Genomic DNA, 23305 nt, shown 5'->3' with positions numbered 1-23305 from the left:
CATCTTTATTGATTATTTCCTAGCATAGCAGGCTATGCTTATAATACTTTTGTATACATTGATATTTAACAGCAGTTTTTTACATAACTGGTCTCTCCTCATGCATTACTGCATCCTATGTATTTCACTGTCAAATTGAATGTATGCATGCTTTTTAATTACATCTATACTTCTGTTGTATTTGATGTTATTTAACTGACTGGAGCTTTTCTTCCTGGTCTCAGCTGAAAGTGGGTATTTATTACCTAAATTGACTTCCTCAATAAACAAATGTCAACAAATAATAAATTAATGACTCCCAATTTGTCAACATCTACAAACTTGGCTAGCCAAAGGTCATGTTTTTTGTAATGGAGTTCAGAAAAGTAGATGCCTATTAAAACAGATAACAGCTTGGAGCACTGTGATTTCCCAGTGGTTATCTTCATGGAGCCCTGTGATATCCCAGTAGTTACCTTCATGGAGCCTTGTGATATCCCAGTGGTTACTTTCATGGAGCCCTGTGATAACTCAGTGGTTACCTTCATGGAGCCCTGTGATACCCCAGTGTTTACCTTCATGGAGCCCTTTGATACCCTAGTCATTACCTTCATGGAGCCCTGTGATACTCCAGTGGTTACCTTCATGGAGCCCTGTGATACCCCAGTGGTTACTTTCATGGTGTCCTGTGATACCCCAGTGGTTACCTTCATGGAGCCCTGTGAACCCCAGTGGTTATCTTCATTCTTTTTGATGAGGCACCTGCTACCAGCACCATGTGGCCAATTTGTTATCCATCTTACCACATAAGGACCTATTTGCAATTTATTTATTTTATTTTACATTTGTTGACTGGAAGTGTCTGAGTGAGCTGAAGAGCCCTTTTTCAGCAGAGGCCCGGGGAGAAAATCTCTAACATATTATACAATTTTCATTATAAATTAGCATTAAACATCAATGTTACAGGATTATTAGAAGGCATTAAGTAGCAATACAATGTTATACACTGTCAATAATCAAGAGTATAGCATAAGTATTTCAAGATGTATAAAAATAAATATGTCTTTAAGATGAGTATAGTTTTTGGGGTAAGTGGTTACAAAAACCCAGTTTTATCATGATGTAGTTGCATGAAGGCAATACAATTACAATAGAATGTTTCTCGGAGGCGATTTGCTTAATAGATTTTAGAAGACAGTAGAAAGAGTAGTCAAGGAAGATTAGAGAGAGCTAGTGAGAAGACTGAGTTAAGGGCAGAAAGTAGATCAAGGTATGAGAAGTAGGGGGTGTTAAGGAGGGAGAGTGCAGTGGCAGGACCAGTGACTTTTAAAGTGCTCTTTGGTGGCTGTCTTACATTGTTCAGGATGTGTAAGGGTCCTGAATTCTAGTGGGAGCCTATTACAGGCAATAGTGGGGTGATAGTTGTACATGTTGTGTCCAACTTTAGACTTGTGTTTGTAGATTTGTAGTAGGTCTTGGTTAGAGCTTCGGAGAGGTCTGAAGGGAGAATAATGGGAGATGAGAGGGGGTAGTGCTGGGCAGTAGGAAGGCTGGTATAGGACAGAATGGATGACCTGGAGCTGAGAGAGAAGAAGCTGGTGAGGTAAAATCAAGTCAGTTTAGGTGTTTTAGAGAGAGAGACAGTGATGGGATTTCTAGGTTTGTTGGGCAGCAAATCTAGCTACCTTGCTGTAGGTAGATTCAAGTTTGGTCAGGAGTGTTGAGTTAAGATTTGTGAGAATTTGAGAATTGTACATTAGACTGGGTAGAAGGTAGGTAAGAGAGAGAGTAATCTTGGCGTCAGAGGTAAGGAATTTCTTATTACGGTAAAGGAGCCCTAGTTTTGAATGAGTATTTTTGATACAGTTATTAACATGCAAGTCAACGTTGAGCTGATCGTTGATGGTTACGCCTAAGGGCTTAGTACTGGATTCTACCTGAATGGGAGTGTTATTAAGGGACTGCATGGAAAAGGAGGGTTTAATATCGTTGAACTTTTTAGGTATGAAGAGTAACAGCTTTGTTTTTTTAGGTTTAAGGATGAGCTGGTTGTTGGAGAGCCATGTTTCAACTAAGTTAAAAGATGCCTGAGTAGCTGAGAAGAGCTTAGAGGGAGAGTTGGCTTTGTTGATGACTGTAGAGTCATCTGCGTGTTGCACTAAAGATCACTGAGGACAGGAGGTATAGAGCTGATTAGTAAAGATATTAAAAAGTAAAGGCCCTAGGAAAGACCCTTGAGGTACACCCATTGTTGCAGGGAGGGGAGGGGAGAGTGCATCTCACTGATTGAGATTTATCAGTGGGGTAGCTGGAGAAAATGTAATTAATGCATTTAACTTACTAGTTGTGCATACATGTGGTATGGTTTCAAAGGCCTTGGGCAGGTGAAGGTGTGCTATATGTACAGCATGGCCACTGTCAACAACTTTTGTTACTCTTTAAAAAATGTTAACCAGATTCATTAGACAGAATCTACCCTTAACAAAGCCAAACTGCTGTGGGTCCAGACTGGTGAGATATTTAATGTAATAGCTAATCAGGCAGTTATAATATACTTCATGGCTTAGTATATGAGGATCATCAAGCTGAAGGGGCCAGTCATTTCTAGGCTCGGTGGTGGGGCCACCCTTCTGGACTGGCATCACCATTGCTGTGCACCAAACGTCATGGAAGATGCCAGTGTACAAACTTAGGTTAATAGTTTAAGGAGGGGCTGTGCTGGGGCTTACTTGGTACTGTTTATTAAGCAGCCATGTATATTACTAGGTCCCATGGCTGAAGTATTTTTAGTCTTTGAGAACACATATACGACAATGCTTGTTGGTGATAATGGGGGATCTTAGGTCTTTTGGGATATGAGGACTTTGAATAGTCATTTTGGGGTGCTATTGGCACTGAATCTGTTATCTAGTATATTATCAATCTCCGCTGGGTCAGAGTAGGTGGTGCCATATTGAATAAGTTCTAAACAGTGTTAGGTGTTATAGGTTCATATCTTCTTACCAGGCTATTTATCAGTGAAGATCTTAAGAAGCCTAGTCTTATCTCTCATTGTAGTTTTTAGCCCTTATATTTCGACATGTATAATCCAGAAGCGGGCAGAGAAGCAATATGTTAGGATGTTTAGTTGTTGCCCAAATCCATAAGGGATATGGGTCTAATCTAGGGATGAATTTGCAATTATGTCTGCTTACTAACATAACTGACGAATGAGATGTAATTGTCTTTAGCTTTAGTTCTTTTTAAGTTTTTAGTCAAGTTTCTATTGCTATGCTTGATTTGAGGGTCCTTAGATCTGTTGCATAATTTAATCATTTAATTATTTAATAATATTCTTTTATTTATTTATGTTTGTTTATTTAACATTGTTTACCACGAAAGTCTGACTGGGACAGCGCCCACTGTCAGCAAAGGCCCAGAGAGGAAACACTCCAGACCCATGCCTTTTATTACAGAATTTATTTATGTTGGTGAACCACCAGGGTGGGTTGGTTTTACACTTCCCATTTTATTTAGATCTGGTAGATACTATCAAATCTATACATTTATCTAAGTGGGCACAGAACTATTTTGTGTAGCTTCCTGCTGAGGCAATGGCTGGAGTTATGTTGGAATAAGCAAATCTTGAAACTTCATCATAGAATTTGATGTGATTTGTACATTTGAAATCCATGAATTCTGAGACATGGGTATTTATGGGTTTACATGCCCTAAAAGTGAAAGTCAAGCCGTGCTTTAGCACACCAGATGCTTACACTTATTCATTCTTGTTGTACGGCTCGGTTATCAAAGCGTGTCTTGACAATGAATTGCCCTCATTCTTAGGGTGGAACATTCATCTTTCCTGAAGGGAAGGTGAAACTAGGGGAACAGTAGATAAAGAAGCTATACCTGCATGGACCTGTACCAGGTTTGATAGCAGTCTGTTCCAGGGAGCTTTTGCTTATGAAATCTAAGAACTTTTGGACATATCTTACCTTTGATGTATAGGCATATCTCTCAGCCTCTTAGTGCAAGAATTCTGGACAGAGTGAGAAATATTGGTGGACAAAGACCCTAAAATAGGGACAAATTTTAAAATAGTGCTCTTATAAACTTAGACAATTGCTAGAATAACAGGGTTTTGCATTAGCATGTATTTTCAGAAGAAAATGAAGCCTGAAACTCAAATGTCTTTCACTATTTAGTGACTTTAATCCTCCATGATTTGTCAGAAAAATCACAAATGTTATGGACCAAAAATATGAGCCAAAAATGTGGACATTCTGTGAAAATCAAGATATTTGAGAGGTATGCATATAAGTTCTCACTGTATTGATGGGTAGTTAAAGTCTTACCAAAAAATTGAGTTTTTGTTTATAGGGACTCATCAATTACATCTAGAAACTGTTTATGGGTCCATGTGGATCTGCCTAGAGGTGACATGGACCCTAACAAATATGGAGAAAGCACTACAATTGTCTTCAGGTCTGAAAGCACTGTGGGAGCAAAACCCAGATTTGGAGGCAGTACTTTCTGAACATTTAAACCAAGTTTCAGTAATTACAAAGATAACAATGTGCTCCAAACGCAGAAGAGCCCCAAGGCTGTGCATTTTGTCGTTGAGACTTCTGGCATTGAAAAAAACTGTCTTGATGTGATCCTGCTTAGATTTGTTAACTATAATAGACACTAAACCCTGGTATACAGGAAGTGCTGTGATTGCACTGAAATTATGTCTCATGATTTGACCAAGAATGAGGAGATGAGACGTGGGGTACAGGTGGGGGCTAAGTGTGTTGGTATTAAAATCTAGGAAATGCTGATCATATCCATTTTCAGAGGTATAAGTATGCCCATCAATAACTGGGTAATTTAAGTTTCCCAGCAAGAAAATATTTGGCTTGGTATTTGACCCCTTAATGGCAATAAGGTAATTTCAGTGATATTCGGGAGTCATTGATGGGGAGCTGTAGTTAATAATGAAATAGTAGTGGAATTTCTTAAGGTTCATTTAATACTTCAGGATTTTAGGGTTGTGGGTAATCTGATATGAGGTGATAGTGTTTCTGACTGTAGGCATGACAGACAGACACTAAACCGTGGTATAGAGAGAGTGTTGTAACTGCAATGAAATTATGTTTTCATTAACTGCACAAATAAGAATGTTTAAGTTGCAGAAAGGCTTGAAGTTCTTGCATCTTTTCCTACTACTGAGTTGAACTGCAATGATGTTGTACGACTCTGAGTTTGAATTTGTTATGTAGGAATGTCCAGTAGTAGGACTGTCCCTAAAAAGTCACAATGCAGGCAGCAGAGGCGTTGGTCAGTATACAGAAACTCTGATATGAGAGGCAGAAGCCATCCCTCTCTACCATCTCTCCCAGGCCAACACATACTGGCTCCTCTTAGAATGAGACCAAGTATTTAGCCATTTGTAAAAAACAATTATCTTGTCTTGTTATCTAGGCATTATTTTTGGTAAAGGTAAGATACTGACCAAGAGGAGTGTATTTCCTGCCTCTAAAACATGCGCAATAAGTTCCATGTTGTCTCTCTGCATGTTCTGCATAGAGTGCCTCTGGTCATTCAATCCTACATTGGGTGGGGTGGGGGACCACTAGAGTGTAGACATATTTGACTGTTGACATATTTAAAGCATCAGTGTCTCAACAGACAGCACACTTGCCTTTTGAGCTGGAAGATTAGATGGCTGTGGGCTGTATCCCCTTCCTAGGTGAAGGGTTAATTTTCAATTACTGATTCTGCAGTACACCAGTAGGGGGCACTGTACTCCTTACTGTGCTGGCCTTTGGACAAACCATTAAACTGAAACCCTATCTGCACGAGTAGGTGGTATGTAAGTGATACCACTGGATTTATAAAAAAAAAAGGCAAGGGGAATTTCGCTGGTACCCTGTCCAAATTTCCCCTATTCTATAAAAATACCACCTTAGATCTCCTCTGAAAAGAGACTACCAGCCTAGTGTGAGATACTTGGCCAACACAGAATATGTAAATAAATAAATATCTGTAACTAAAACATCTGCCTGTGTGGCAGACGACTTAGTGAGTCATATGAGTTGAGGCCTTCTTCCCTAGTGACATTTGGGTCAACTATGTGGGAGAATAAGACACATGTATCATGAGTTGAGACGTTCTCAGTATGTGTAGTGCAACTCTCCTAACCATCTCTGAAATAATGTGGATGAAGACTGGTTGCCATCATTGTCTAGGACTTCCTGGAAGTCACAGTGATTTTAATCCAGTTATTTTTATTTAATATGGAAATGTCTGTGAAATGTACAAAGAGTTTATGAATTATTGCTACATTGTCTCTTAGGTGTTTATTTCTGCTATTTCACTGTTTATACCTGCAATTTGTATCTATATCCAGAATATCTCCTGCTCTGAATTGCAAACACATTATATGAAAGCATTAAAAAAACAATATGTTACCAAAATATATGGCAAAGTCCCCTTTTCAGTCATTATTGTTTTTTTTTTTCTTCTATAGTGTGATGCTACTGGTGGGTGTGAGTTGTTAAACTCTGAATTTTATGTAGCATATCTCCTGTCTCCTCTTTAACTGTATTTATATTCCCTTTCATTGCATCTAGATGGTAAAATCCTTAGAAACAGCTCAAACCTACTGGTATTTTTATGAAACAAGAACATAAACTTCCCCATGCCCGTATCAGAATCATACCTTATATGGTCTCATCCTTCTTTTTTGTCTGACATTTCAACATCCCCATTCCTTGTCCCTCTCCCCACTTCTACTTCATCCATTTTGGATCTGTGTGCTTTTTTGCACTATTTCTACTCCTTTGTGCAACATTCTCCTAGTGCACACTAGTGCCCAGTGCACCCTCTGACAACACTGCGCTCATCCCTTTTCTCTTAGCTCACTTGTCTCATTAATCCTATGCTTACCTTCCCCAAAGCTCTTGTCTGGCGTCCTCAGTACTGTACTCAAGTGTTTTTCTCTCCTTTTTTCTGTTGTGGCACTTTAACCACTCAGAAGAGTATAGCTTTGATTTCCAGAATCCTGCACCACTTGCCAGACTAGCCCCCCCCCCCAGATACACACATATGCATACACACATATGCGTACAAACAGCAAGAGACTGGCAGGCCATTCTGATTTTTATTTTACATTCCTGACCTCGTCCTTTTTCCATTGTAAATATTGTTTGTATCTATGTTATGTATCCTAAATTTGGAATTAAAGCTATGGTGCAGATATTAAATTTAATGCATTAGAAGCTTTTAACTGGATAGCCAGTACCCTTTTGTCATGGCATTCCTCTCAGTAAATACAGTACCACACCTTTGTTGTGCTTTTTAGCATAAAGATTTTATTAGCAGATTAATTGCATAGAAGTATGCTTATTATTTAGTGATCACTGTTATTCAAGTCATTGTTGTTACCCATGCTTAATTCATTATTTGCATATTTACACTTATCCATTCCTCCCACAGTCATAGTAAGATCTTTTGCTCCTGAATGTCCTGTTTTTCTAATCCTTTCATCCCTGTCTGCATCCAGTAAATCAAAGGCAGCATAATACTGCCCTATCAATATCCTTTCCTTTAATTGCCTAAGAAATAAATGCTATCGTCTTCCTTCTGCAGTTCTCTGCATAACTTCAGTTATAGTCCCATTCATAAATCCCAACAGCATTTAGAGGCAAGCAGCCAAGGGGATAAAGCATTGTCACATGTGCAATGCTCCCCCCAGCACTGACTTGCTGTTCATCTCTGCTGTGTTTGGATCCTGACTTTGTACCCCATCACCTAATTTGGCTATCAGAATGTTAACTCTTAAAACTCTTCAATATAGTCCTGCATACCTTTAGTTTGATAAACCCACTTGCATATCATCAAAGACAATGCATTTGTGTATATCTGCTTATTGTGTAGCCTTCTGTATGATCTCTATGTTATTCTGCGATGCTGTTCTACAGATTGTCCAGGCTTCCGTGTATAAATGGGCCCAGGCTCCTGTGTACAGATGGGCCCAGGCTCCTGTGTACAGATAGGCTCCTGTGTACAGATAGGCTAGCTTCCAGTTTACAGATGGGCCAGCCCAGCCTCCTGTTTACAGATGGACCAGGCTCCTGTGCACAGATGGGCCAGGCTCCTGTGGGAAAGCTGAGCTCTTGAGCTTCATTAGTCTCTATCCATGTCTGACTCTCCCTCCTGGTTGATGGTTGGTTCTTTGTCTTTCCCCCTCACACCGCTGCTGCTAAGCTCTCTGCCTTCTTCTTCTTCATAGCTGCAAATAATTTTGACAGTTATCCCATGCTGCACCTTCCCAATTCTGACATTCCTTAATGATCTGTTTGAGAGGATGAAGGAGAAGGATGACTGCAGCCCCTCCATGCACCCCCAAACTCTCAGAGCACCTTACGTCTATGTGCTGGCCTCCTTTGTCTCCCACATCTCAGTCTGTTACTGCTATTCGTTCATACTGCTTTCTCTTTGTCTTCTTGCCGTTCACTATATACTGCAAACTCTATTTCCACTTTCATATTTTATGTTCTATGTTCACTTATGCTTTTTTTTTACTTTACAGTATCCTTGGCTACTAGGATAAAGGTTCTTAAGACTGACAAAATGGGCCCTGCCAGGAAACCAACATGCTTCACAATCCATTCCCGTTTCCCCCCCAAAGTTGTTTAGTTTCAGTTTTATTTGCAACCATTTCTCCAAAGCCGCATCCTTAACCACATGCCTAGTAGCTACCTAAAAGCTTCGTAAATTATGTAAAATATTATTCCCTTCTTGGGCTTTTGTTTCCCTCTTTTCTCTTTTATCCCATCATGCAACACATTTCTTACAATAACTCTATTCCTCCCGACCTCAAAATCCACTGCCACAGGCTAGCAAACATCTTAAATATACCATTCAGAAGGATATTTCTGAGTAAGAACTCAGACTTGCAACTTCTACCAAAGGTAATTATAACTCCCTCTTTAGCTATTGTCAGCAAGCACAGAAATAACACCCAACTATGGTCTGAGCTTGTTTCAGTAATACTACCCACCTGGATCCCAACTCAACAGCCAGTGTCCCTGCAGATAAATCTGACTCGATTTTAGTGATCCCATCCACTCGGTCATTCCCCCCATCCCTCAAACCCCTTAGAATTACCAGAGACGTACCTCTCAATCTCTAAATGCAATAAAGCTGGACAAATCCAAAATAATGTTGGGACAAAGGCCCAAAACCAGGGACAGATTTTAAATATTGCCCTTATTAATTAGAAAGTTGCAAGAATAACAGGGTTTGCCTTAACTTGCTTTTTATGAAGGACGTGGTGCTGAAACTCAAATGTATGTCATTATTTAGTGGCTTCAATCCTCAGTGATTTGTCAGAAAACCACAAGTTTTATGAGGGAGAGATCAAAAATATGAAGTAAAAAATCTGGACAGCTCAGAGCTATTCTACTAGGCTTATCAAAGCTTATAATATCACTCCCATGAGCCGTGGTACTTTCTCACATTGTGTACGTATTAGTACTAAATCTTGCCTGGCTAAGCCTTCCCTTAATCTTTTTAATCTCAGCCTTGCCACAGCTTATGTTCTTGACATTTGGAGATCCACCACTATGATTCTACTATGTAAGTGCACCCCTAGTGCCGGTCCAGGCAATTATAGCTCCATTAACCGCATAAGACTTGTATAGAAAGTGCATTGTATCTGACCTTATTAATAACAATAAAACACTATTATTAATAACTACAAGACAAAGGTAATCAACTGATCCTTCATCCAAAACCAACATAACTTTGGTAAGGGCTTGTTTCTTTAACCTAATAAACGTCTTCAGAATGGTCAGTGAAGCCATGGACAATGGTGTGTCCACTTACACTACCTATCCTGACCTTGTGACCTTGTCAAAGCCTTCAGTATTATCCTCCCCGCAATAATTTGTGATAAACTTACCAGACGTCATGTGACCTCACACACGCCTTCCCCACTACATAAACTGGGTAGCTAACAAAACCAAAGCAGTGAAAATTGCAGCAGCTTCGTCTTAACATAAAATTATTACCAGTGTGCTGACCACTGGGCTCAGTGTTTGACCCCCACCTTTTCTAAATCGATTTCTCTGATATCCAATGAAATGTTAGAGGCTTGCAGTTATCCAAGTTTGCAGATGACTGCAAACTGGACACAACTGTCAGCTCACCTTTTGACACAGAATTACTTCAGCAAGGGCTTTATTATGGCAGCTCTTGTACTAACAGTTAAATAAACTAAATGTTAACAAATGTAGTAAGGATCTGTTTGGGTAAACAAAATTATTTTCTCTCATGTAAATGACACACCTCTAAAAACTGTTACAATGGTCAGATTCTTGGAGATCTGTGTTGACAACTCACTACCATTTTGCCATCATTTCTCTACAATAATTTGGAATTCCTTCTATCTGGTACATCTAGTCCACAAAGCTTTCTCATCTAGAAGTGAAATAAGTCTTGCTTCCCATTTATTCACCCCTTGTGCGACCCATCATTGCAAATATTCTTTTTACTGGGTCAGTTTCTAAGTATATTTCTCAACTTAAGATACTTCACATATTCTGAACTAAAAGGGTCACTAGTCTTAGCCCCTTTGTTACCCAGATAGACTGACAGCACCCCACTGTGCTCAGTCTTCTGTGGACTCCTTAACACTACCTTTGCCTTGCTTTTTGAGCCAGGAAAGACTCTGACCTATTTAACCTTTTGCATCTTTGCTGGACCAACAGATCCTCAAACACCCATACCAAGTTCATCAGCTTATAAGAATAATAAATAAGACTTCTTGTCAGGATAGGTACTCAATGCATTCCATTGTTATGGTATAACACTAACACACACACACACACACACACACACACACACACACACACACACACACACACACACACACACACACACACACACCACAATATATCAAACAAACAATACTTTGATTGCTTCTAAAGTTTATAGGCAAGTTCAAGGCTAGCTGCCCTTGTGGGCCACTCTAACCCTAGCCAATTTCCCTTTCAAAAATGAAAATCAAACCCTGCACCTAGAGTTTACAAAATAAACATCTTAACCATCATACCAACCCCAACCCCAACAGGTTATGTGGATTTTGAACCCACAGTCACACAGCTTCACACACTCCTGGTCTGCTGATTAACATGTTAATCTCAGAAACTGGACAGGCAGTCATAAATTCAACCCTGAGTTGTAGTGCATAGCCCGGCTAAACACAGGAAATGGACGCTATAGAATTATGTAACTGAAGGGGCTGTTTGTGTTGCTTGTAATGGTGACCCCTTGTAACAGCCAATGAACCTATAAACCTAAGAGTACAGTTCTGCACTTTCAGATTTTAGGCTGAAATGTAAATAACTTAGTGTCTGTTCTGTTGACAATATTTGGGTTGAGTGGCATTTGCCTGTAATACAGTAGTTTTTGAAGTTAGCAAGTCTGCCTCATGTAAATACTTTACTAGAAAAATAATACACAGTTTTTGCATCCATACTTCAGAATACTAAAAACTGTGCTATTTTAACAAGAAAGAAAAGCTACAAAGTATAAAAATATAACAGTTTCATACAATTTGACAAATCAGGATTGGTGGGAGGTAGAATAACACAACTTGATTAAAGCACTAATGATAATAAAGGTTGCACAAGAGAAGGGAAAAGCGCTAGCGTTAGTCTCCCTGGATGGTGAAAATGCATTCGATGGAATAGGGTAGCAGTACATGTCAGAAGCTGCAAATAGATGGGGTTTGCCTTCAAAATGGGAGTCCCAGACTTACAGACTAACCTGCAAGCATGTTTAATATTAAATGTTATTAGGCCAACAGACATACGCTATAGTGCAGACTGGAAAAAATGACAAGAGCTAGGGAAAAAAGCTGGAGGAAAAGAGACACCATAACAGAAGCTTTATTAGCGATACCAGGGAGAGGATTATACAGGATGTGGTCAAAAGAAGCACAGAGAATATTTAGTAGGAATTGGAGGTACACAGAATGGAAAAAATGGAGAAACAGAATTATTCCAGTGCTGGGGGGAGGGGTGAACATGGATGGCACTCAAAGGAATGTATTATGGAGATGGTACTCAAAACAGGGTACAGTACGGTACTGGACCTAGTTAACAATGGGAGTGAGGCTGACATCTTGGGACCTAGTTAACAATGGGAGTGAGGCTGACATCTTGGGACCTAGTTAGCAATGGGAGTGAGGCTGACATCTTCGGACCTAGTTAACAATGGAAGTGAGGCTGACTTCTAGGAACCTAGTTAACAATGGGAGTGAGGCTGACATTTTGGGACCTGGTTAACAATGGGAGTGAGGCTGACTTCTTGGAACCTAGTTAACAATGGGAGTGAGGCTGACATTTTGGGACCTGGTTAACAATGGGAGTGAGGCTGACTTCTTGGGATCAAGTTAACAATGGGAGTGAGGCTGACATCTTGGAACCTAGTTAACAATGGGAGTGAGGCTGACATCTTGGGACCTAGATAACAATGGGAGTGAGGCTGACATCTTGGAACCTAGTTAACAATGGGAGTGAGGCTGACTTCTTGGGACCTAGTTAACAATGGGAGTGAGGCTGACATCTTGGAATCTAGTTAACAATGGGAGTGAGGCTGACATCTTTGGACCTAGTTAACAATGGGAGTGAGGCTGACATCTTGGGACCTAGTTAACAATGGGAGTGAGACTGACATCTTGGGACCTAGTTAACAATGGGAGTGAGGCTGACATCTTGGGACCTAGTTAACAATGGGAGTGAGGCTGACATCTTGGGACCTAGTTAACAATGGGAGTGAGGCTGACATCTTGGGACCTAGATAACAATGGGAGTGAGGCTGACATCTTGGGACCTAGTTAACAATGGGAGTGAGGCTGACATCTTGGGACCTAGATAACAATGGGAGTGAGGCTGACATCTTGGGACCTAGTTAACAATGGGAGTGAGACTGACTTCTTGGAACCTAGTTAACAATGGGAGTGAGGCTGACATCTTGGGACCTAGATAACAATGGGAGTGAGGCTGACATCTTGGGACCTAGATAACAATGGGAGTGAGGCTGACATCTTGGTAGGAGGTAAAAGAGGAGTACAAACTGGAGTAGGGTGTGGAAATGGGATATGAAGGAGCCAGAAGTATATTGGTTAAGGCCGAAAGGGAAAAAGAAATAGAAAAAGAATTGCCAGAAATAATACAAGAAATTGCGATAAGCAGAATGGAGAGGAGGGGAAGGAAGAGAACCAAGCAACTTTTGAGAATAAAGACAAACTGAATAACAGGGAACAGTAATAAAGAAAGAAAAAGAAAAGCAAAAAAGAAAAAGCAATGGGAACTGGACAGAGAAACCTCAATCAAAGAAAAAGAGTGAGATGAGACGATAAGGCTTTTAAGGTATGTTACTAAACCCAAAGATTCAGAATTTTTGCATCATGTTAATGTCTCCATAGATATTTTATACCCCACCATCATTTTAACCAAAATGCATGTAGGAGTAGATGAAGCCTATTGGAAATGCAGGGACGGAAAGGACACACGGACACACATATTCTGGAGCTGGAGCACTTCTGAAGACTTTAAGGAAGAGATGGAAGGATTAGTAAAAGAAATATGGGCAGAAACAGGACTAGTTTGAACTGAGTTGAACTGATTTGGGCTACCAGCCACAACTCTGAGCTAAGATACCACTTAGCTAGAGGCTTCTGAGCTTTCCAAAAACCATAAGATGCCTGTTTTTTTCTGCTTGATTATACTATTTACTGCACTTTTATTGTGTTGTGCTTAATATTGTATTTTAATAGTGTAGACTATACTGCACTGTTTATACTGCATTTGTCTGCCTTACTGTGCCTGTTAAATCATATTCTGTTGCTGTTTTCACTGTTGCAAAGCTTGTTTTTCTGTTTTGTTTGCAAAGTAATTGTTGCCACTCTTTACTGTTTGCAAAGCATCTGTTCGGCTTGTTCTGTTTTCTCACCAAGCAGTGTTTTAAATAGCTGATTTGCTTGCAGTTTAAAACATTCTTTACTGTTTCCTTCCGGTTTTTCTAGTTTAATACATTTTAGAGTCTCACAGCTGTTTTTCTGCTGTTTAAAACATTTTTAGTGTTTCCGACTTAAGTTAGTGCAGCTATTACCTGTGGCATAGTTCAGATACAGATTTGCTTCATCTGGGTTTGTTTGTAGTGGCTGTTGTATTCTGAGCACATTTTCCAAGCCATCTTTGATTGGAAGGGACCCTTGTGAGAGACGTGTGTTGACTGAAACCTGTATGGTGAAGAGTGGTTGATCTAGGGCTTGGAGTAAGCACCCTCATTGGTTCTTTTGATTTTTTAAAAAGTTTTTGTAAGTTTTTAGATTCTGGTTTTTAAGCCGTTTCTGCTTGTTTGTGCATCGTGCAGCACTATGCAATTGTGCACCATAGTCGGACAGATCATTTCGACAATTCTTCCCTTAGATACAGCTGTAGTACATTAGTGTAGTCCTCATCTTTAGTACCTCTTTAGTCTAAGAAGTATTGTTAGTGAGCTGTGACCTATTAAACTACCAGCCAAATCCCCATCAGAAACACACATCTACAGTACACCTCCTAGGTTAGTGCTGAAAGCCCCCCCCCCCCCCCCTGTGATAACAGTTCTTCAAACTTAGCACCGTGGGCAGTTGGACTACCATTGTTTCTTTTGCTAGCCTTGTTGACTTGGGTCTCCTGAGGCAGTGTAGCAACTGCCTCATGTCACTGACAACCTACTACTTATAACTCACTGTAGTACAAGAGTGTGAGAGATGTATCTACACCAAGAATCTTGAATCCCTGCTCTCTTACGCTCAAAACACTGAAGAGATTGTCAACTCTTCCACCACTACTCATGCACATAGTACGCATCCAATGCATAAATCAACATAAGTGGAGGTTCTCTCAAAAAAACTTACCGAAACACCAGAAACCTCCAAAACACAAGACTGCTACAACTAACACAGTTCCCACAGCACCCAAGACACATAGCAACACCAGTGTCTTACCTACCAAGCCCTTAAGGTGTAACACTCAAAAACCAAATTTTGTTGTCATTGGAGATTCCATAGTGAGACAAACAGGTGTCCTGCTCAGCAGGTTAGATAAAGAGAAAGTCATGGGCCAGCTGCCTGTCCAGTGCCAGGGTTCATCAGATCACGCATGCACTCAGGTCTCTCGGCAACAGTTACCATTATGACTCTGTCATAGTTCATGCTGGAGTGAATGACCTGAGACATGCCTCACTGGACTATATGAAGAGAGACATGATTGAGCTCTTCGAGTATGTGCCCCAAGCAGGTGTGTCCCTAGCCTTGAGCAGGAAATCACCCTCACCTAGAATGAAGCAACAGTACAAACAAAAATGACCAATTTTAATACCCTGCCTTTTAGTTTTTGGTGTCATTTAAAGGGGATCCACTTTCTGTCAGCCTGGGATGACATTGTCTACAAACCTCGCTGCTTTGCAAGAGATAGTTTGTACCTGGCACCACTAGGTTTTGGCTGGTGGCAAAGGATCTTGTCCCCCCCATAGTGCCTTTTTTAGGCAAGGTCTCAAAAATAAAATTGACGAATGTGAAAACTGCCCACCAAAACAAAATAATGGTTATGCTGCTAAATGCTAGGAGCTTAAACCAAAAACTGCACAACCTGCAAGCACTTCCATCACTGGAGGATGTAGATGTTTGTGCCGTCACAGAAACCTGGCTGAAGACCTAAGAGTGTACCCTGGTCTTGCAAGGCTACAATGCCTTCCACACCTTCAGATCACAAAATGAACATGTGAGAACCAAAGGAGGATGTGTTTCTATCTATATTAGAGATAAAATTCACCTCCTGGCTGTGGGTAAAACCCCCATTCAAGTCATAGCTAGTTATAGACCCCCCCCATGGATCATGATGTGCATGAGGCCTACTTGACCAAATTGGTATCCATCCAAATATTGCAAAACACTCTGGTCATGGGGGATTTCAATTATCCCACCATCAACTGGGAAACCTACTCTAGCCTTAACTCACTACTGCAAAATTTCCTCAACTTTGTTAACTAAAATGCCCTGGAACAAATTTTTCAAACCTCAACAAGAGAAACAAACATACTAGATTTGGTCCTCATTAACATGACAAACAGATGCACCACAGCAACTGTCGGACACTCATTAGTTAAATCTGACTATAAATCAGTTACCTTCAAACTGGCACTTACACCAGAACTCACAAGGGGTGAAGTCAGACTAAAAAACTTCACCAAAGCAAACTATACTCTCCTAGGGGAAGTTATGAATGCATTCCATGCCCCACCCCCAGCTGGAAGTGGTAACTACCCCATAGCTTACACTGAAGCCCTGTACAATCACTTGTATATGTCCATAGACTTGGCTGTATCAGAGAGAATCAAAGCCAAAGCCCCAAGTAAAAAAAAAAGTCACCCTGGTGGACATCCAGCATCAACAAACTTTACAACAAATGCAAAAAGTTGCTGTCTAAGAAAACTAAGGCGAGGCCCCATCAATGGAAAAGCTCCCTCCTTAATCAGGCATATAAGACATGTCAAATCCTCAAAGGATAACTTTGAGAAAATCTTAGCAATCACAGCCAAAGATAATCATAAGGCCTTTTACAACTACGTACGTAGCTTAAAAGGTAGGACCCAAGCATGTGCCGAACTAGTGACTAAGGGTATGACACACACTGATCTCGCCAAGATAGCAAACCCCCTAAGCAGACAGATATGGTGAAAATTTCACTCCCTTATCCCTTACAAACTTATCACTAACCTTGCTCACAACTTCCCTCCAAACCTTACATATCCAAACAGCAGGTCATTAAAGCCTTATCTAAGGCAAAAAAAACACAGCCTCTATGGGACCAGATAGCATCCCAGGCTGTCTTCTAAACAAACTAAAACATGAACTATGATCACCATTAAGTACCCTATCCAATAACAGCCTAACTACTGGCTTTGTTCCAGTGGAATGGAGAACAGCAACAGTTATTTCCCTCCACAAAGGTGGCTGAGAAACACATCCAGGGAATTATAGACCCATAAGTCTGACCAGCCTCACCTGTAAAGGGATGGAATCATCATGGACCTCACAGATAAAGACATACGTAACCTCAAAACCCTAGATCCAACCCAATTTGGCTTCATCAAGGGCAGATCCTGCATGTTAGACCTGGTGGATTTCTTTGAAAATGTGATCAAGGCCATTAATGAGGGCAAATCAGTGCACACAGTATAACTCGACTTGGCAAAGGCCTATGACACAATCTCAAACTAAGGCATTAACAATAAACTTAGCAAACTGAATGTAAACCCCTTTGTTGTAAGATGGGTTGCCAACTGGCTCACAAATTGGTCACATACTATGAAAGTGGGTGACTCCACATCAACCAGCAGACCTGTCACCAGCGGGGTGCCACAAGGGTCATTGCTGGGCACCCTACTGTTTGGTATATACTTCTCAGAAGTTTAGGCCAAAACCAATGGACTGTGGCTGACCAAGTTTGCAGACATCTGCTAACTGGGTGCAATTATTGAATCCCCAAATTATGTCAGTATACTTCAGGAGGGTCTTACGCAGACCAGTGACTGGGGTCTTAGTGACAGTCTCAGACTGAATGCAAAGAAATGTATCATCATTCCCTTTGGTAAAAACAATGTCCCTTCACACTAACAAATTAACAACAATACCCTAATGTATCTATGAAGTGGTAAGAGATCTGGGATCACAAGTAGACTGTGACCTTAACTTTGACCACCAAGTGTCTACTGTAGTAAGGAAGGCTTTCTATGTAGCACACTTGATTATCAAAGGCATCACCTCTAGAGCAAAGGAGATTATAACCCCTCTATACTCATCACCAATCAGGCAGATAATTAAGTATAATGCCCCTTTCATCATGTACCATACAAAGCATCTGCAGCAACTGGAGAGACCTCAGAGGTTTCTAACTAAGATGATCAAGGGACTCCAGCACATGCTTTACACAGACCGACTAAAGTCCCACTCACTATACTCAGCATCATATAGACTTCTTAGGGGAGACTTATGCATGGCTTACAGAACAATCTCTGACCCAAGCCTAATGAATTTGCTGCACATCTGTACATCAAATGGGACTAGCGCTACCCATTCCAGGGACCTAAATATGGCCTGCGACTTGAATAAAACATGCTGGAGGGACAGATTTGTCTCCCAGAGACTGCCACATCGGTGGAATAGGCTACTAATTCATGTGAAACAGAGCATCTCTTGACACTATTCAAGAGGAACCTAGACAAGTGGATGGGGCACCATAAATTCTTAATGGGGATAACACCCACAACCCTCCTGGACATAGGCAGTGATTAATAAATACAATCCTGGGTATTGACTAGAGTATCTATGGTATTATATTGCAATGAAATGGCTAGGCTTGAAATGACCACCAGATCAATAGCCTAGTAACCTCCTATGATCCTATGGTTTATTAGGGTAGGCGGAAAATGTCCCAAAGGAAGATAAACAGTTAATAAGATTAATTATGACGGTAGGAAATACAGCCATTACAAAAATATGGGAGAAGTGAGAGCCTCCAACAGACCAGGATGTAGAAAGACTAATTAAATACATTGAAGAAGAAGAAGGAAAGGTTGCTGAGGAAGAGGAGAAGAAAAGACATGGGAGGTATGGAACCAGGTGGATGAATCTCGGGTTGAATTCACAGGGGAACAAAGAAAGATAATGGTACGAAATAATTACAAGCTGACAGTGAAAATGGAACCTAAGGGATGGAAGACGAAATTGTACAGGGAGAACAGAAAGAAGACAAATAGAATGGTGTAGGCATGAAGGAAGTAAAGCAATATATTAAGTGTGAGATCCAAACATATTGTACAGAGTTGTGGGGAGGGGGTTGTTACAGTTAACATGCAATGAATACAAAAGTAAACTTTAAAATTTTGAAAAAAAAAATAAAGGGGCATTAATAAGTACCTAAATAAAAATCAGCAAGAATGTGAAATATAAATATGTCTGTCCTAGTAAAGGAAGGATATATATATATATATATATATATATATATATATATATATATATATATATATATATATGGGTCTACCTGAGATGGTCGACAGGCCATATGATCGACACTCATTTGGTCGACAGTTCATTTGGTTGACAAGCAGATTTGCCCTCCTCCCCAATGTTGTGCAACCCTGGAGTTGATATATATAGTTGGGGGGGGGCACAGCCTGTATATATATATATATATATATATATATATATATATATATATATATAGACAACACTGATCAGGGATTTGCTCAGAGGTTACTCTGAATAATATAGTGCATCATGCATGAGGATAGCATAGTTTGTTAAATGTGGAATGGGCTTTATGAAGAAATAAGCATTGCCTTCTTCATAAAAAAAGTTAAAAATGAATTTTTTTAGTGTTTCCTATTTCCTTTAAAAATATAACAGTTCCAGATTAATATACTTCAGTTCACCTATAAATTTAAAAATGTTTGAAACATGATGTAGGCCTAATGCAGTATGGCTTGCAGAATATTATTTTACTTGTTTGTAGTTTTAACTTACATGAGAAACAGTATTATTATTACTTAAGCATCGTGCCAAAAAGGAACACAGTTGGATTTTGGTTAGCAGTTTGAGAGAAAGTGATTTTTCCATCAGGTGTCTTTTATCAGCTGGTCGACAAAAGCAGTGTGGGGGAAATCAAAAGTAATTTGATTGATTCGTTCACACTGTGTTTGCCAGCTGGCTATAGGAACAAAGCATGAAGAAATTGACTTTTAGTCATATTATGAGTGCCAGAACAAAGGATCAAGTAGGAAGGAGGACTGCGCGTCTAAAGGCCACAGTTAAAAAAGACAGTTTATGCAGCCACTTTCTCTCAACAGATTCATTACATCTTCCTATTTTACTACAAAAGATCATGTTCAGCAATCAGATACTATTAGAGAAACTTCAGCAATCTTTCTATTTAAGTCAGAGCACTGGTAGTTTGTTAAAACAGCAATGAATAGGGTCTCATATTTGTATGCATCAAATATATATAATCAAAAACATCTGACTTGTCTAGAGTCTGTATGTGTGTTAATGAAAGTCATACAAAAGGTGAGTTTCAGTTCTATTATTGCCTGGTAAATTCATGACTGATATAAAAGCAGCAATAAATGTATTTATTAAAATTAATTATAGAAATAAAACAAAAATGAGGCTTTAGATGTTGGTGGTGTGCAACATGTCCAGCACTATTCAAGCTGAAGAAACTGATGATCGCCAAGTGTGGCAAAGGAACTGCACTAGATTAAATACTGTTTGAAACTGAGGCCTTATCTGACCTTGCATTTATTACCACAGTGTAAAGTCAAGTCACATTTCTTGGAAAGTTACTGTATTTTTTTTCCAAGTCATTCATTTATTCAGATATTTTTCAAACTGCTGACAAAGTAATTTGGGTAATTTGGCAGTTATTATAGTGCAGCAACGAATATCATGTTATCATAAAGAAAATAACCATTGCCATACTAATGAATAAGAAAAAGTATATCGACACAGATGCAAAGGAAAGCAGCTTTGCTAAAAGAAAAACTATTTTGGGGAAAAAATGCTAAAAGAAACAACTACTTTTGGGAAAAAAAACTACAGTTTTTATATAGAAGGATAAAGTTGCCTACTACCCATGTGGAAAGTTGCACTGCATTCACACATTTAATGTAATTAAATTTGAGGTAACTACATCTTGGGGTAACGGGACTTAATTTCTTGGAGTGGTCTCAGAAAAGTGTAGTTCAAGCCTAGTGGTGCTGAAATAATGTCAAAACCGCACTAAGTTACGGGCATTGAGCTCAGCAGCAATTTAACTAGCAAGTTTGTAATGAAACCAGATATATCGATGCACATTATGACAAAATGACCTGTCCCCACTAAGTCACAGGCATTGAGCTTAGCAGCAGTTTAACTAGCAGATATATTGATCCACATTAAGACAAAATGACCTGTCCCCAGTGTGACTGGGTTGAACAACAATGCAGTTTAAAATGTAAGGAAGCTGAGTGCTATGCTGCGGAAAGGAATGAGCTGCCAGTAATGGCTGTTACACTGTGTGTCGAGGACGGCACTCAGGTAATTCAGGTAATAGATGAGGAATAGCCAGGAGATGAGAAGGAAATATCATGCAGCACTGCTGTGGAACAATGTTTTCGCTGCTAGAGAACAGTACACAACAGGAGATGTTCCACTTGTCATCTCCATAATTTGGAACACTACCTCTCACAATGTGGAACACTACCTCTCATAATGTGGGACATTTGGATAAAATGTGGAACACTTTCTTGCAGACTACAAGCAACTTTAACCAGGAAGTTCTTGGGATAGTTAAAATGTATTATTTTATACTTAGAAAAGGATCTTTTGATGTATTAATGTGATTCACTATTATTTAGCATGGTTATGAGTTTAAAAAAGTAGCAACACTGAATGTTTGACAGATCCTTTCAATGTGGAACTGCAAAGAACAAATGAGGAACACAGACTTTTTAAGATTCAAAATGGGGAACATTCCTAATAATGAGGTACAGCTGAGAGGTATGGTTTCCAGAGGGACAGTTCTTCAAGGTGGTGACTGGGAAAAAAGTGGAGTTGGGGCAGCAAAAAGAGGGGGTATGAAGAGCAGAAATAGATCTAAGGAAGATACTACAAGGCTCTCTGCTTCTGTGGGGGCAGAAAAAAAGCTTGTTCCAGATTAAAAGAAGACCAGTGATGCAAATGACAATGAATAACTGGAAAAAATTTATAGACAGTTTTATTATAGGACAGATTATTTGAATCAATGCAGTTCAAAGTTGAGAACATTCATTCACTTTTTCAACTAGGGAAGAAGAGGTTTTGTGATTTGATTTTTGAGTTATTTCAATTTTTGTGCCAACCTGTTATAATACTGGAAAGTAGAAAGAAACAATTTCCCATGAAATAAATATTTGTTTTCTAGTATAAACATTTTAAACAAAAATATTTTGGTCGTGCTGTTTCAAATGGATGATGTCTTGAAAGATGAAATCAAAGATTCATTCAGGGGATTGTGTGCAAATATTAAACCAATAAAGAAGGAAAGATTAAAGGAACATAGGTACAGGGGCTTGAGAATTACATGTGGAGAAAAAACTGCCACGTATATCTTGTGTTGTATTAATGAATGCTAAGAGAGGCACAATAAAATGTTTTGGTCAGCCAAAAAATAAAGACATTCTCATTTAGTCAATCACTGTGACAAAAAAACATTGCACTCGATCCGAGGAAAGGAGGTCATACACTGAAAAATTGTCAAATGAAGGGTTCAAAATGTTTCAAAATGGAAATTTATGGACTGATTGTCTGGAAGGACAGAATATGGAAATGGTGATGTAACTTAAAGAAATGAAATAAATGATTTACAAAATACATCGTAAGTCAAATAGCATCTGAAGAAGACGAAACTGTGTATTGAGGAGATGAAGCACAAACAGATAATGAAACTGGTGAGAGTATAAATGAAAATATGATGGAAGAGAATATTTCTGTGATTACTATAGAGAACAGATTTCACTGCTTAAGAAAACAGGATCATCAAAGTACTTAATTTTGGGGGAGTTGACTTTCTGCATCCCCCTTAGCTGATCATCAGCATGCTTCGAGGCCCACTCCTCATTCAGTAGGTTTAGCAGCAACACTTTACCCTCCCTAGGATAACCCTGGCCTATGTCCATGACAGGTGGGAGAGATTCTGGATCCTGGGGCAGTGCCCTGTTACTCTCAGGGAGTGTTTTTCTTTTGCGTCTGCACGTCCCACCCCTTGCCCACAGCCATAACTTCCCAAGACTGATGAGCAATGGGGTGTGTCATATTTTCCCACTCCCATGGTGACTCAGCTAATGCCCCAGACTCCTTAACACACACCCCACATATCTCCATCATCTGCTCTTGTTCTACAATGAGGTGCATCTGAAAGCATGCCCCCCCACCAAGTTAGGTACACTCATCCTTACATGCCAGTACCTCAGATGCCCCAGGCACAAATCGATCCCAAGTTACCTGTGCATCAGTCGGGGCTTTATCCCTTTATGCCACAGAGATGGTTGAAAATGCTGAAATGTTAGAGAGTCATATAGGTTACAGAGTGAAAGTAAGAAAAGAAAGGTGAAAGAACTCAAGAAACATTTACTTTTATTTATTTATTTATTTTACATTTGTTGACCGGGATAGTCCGACTGGATGCATGTCCATTTTCAGCGGAGGCCCGGGGAGAAAAGC

The sequence above is a fragment of the Protopterus annectens genome, chromosome 14.part0 (genome assembly GCF_019279795.1).
Source record: "Protopterus annectens isolate FY-2018-M chromosome 14.part0, PAN1.0, whole genome shotgun sequence".
Lineage (NCBI taxonomy): Eukaryota > Metazoa > Chordata > Ceratodontiformes > Protopteridae > Protopterus > Protopterus annectens.
This window is presented reverse-complemented; position numbering follows the sequence as displayed.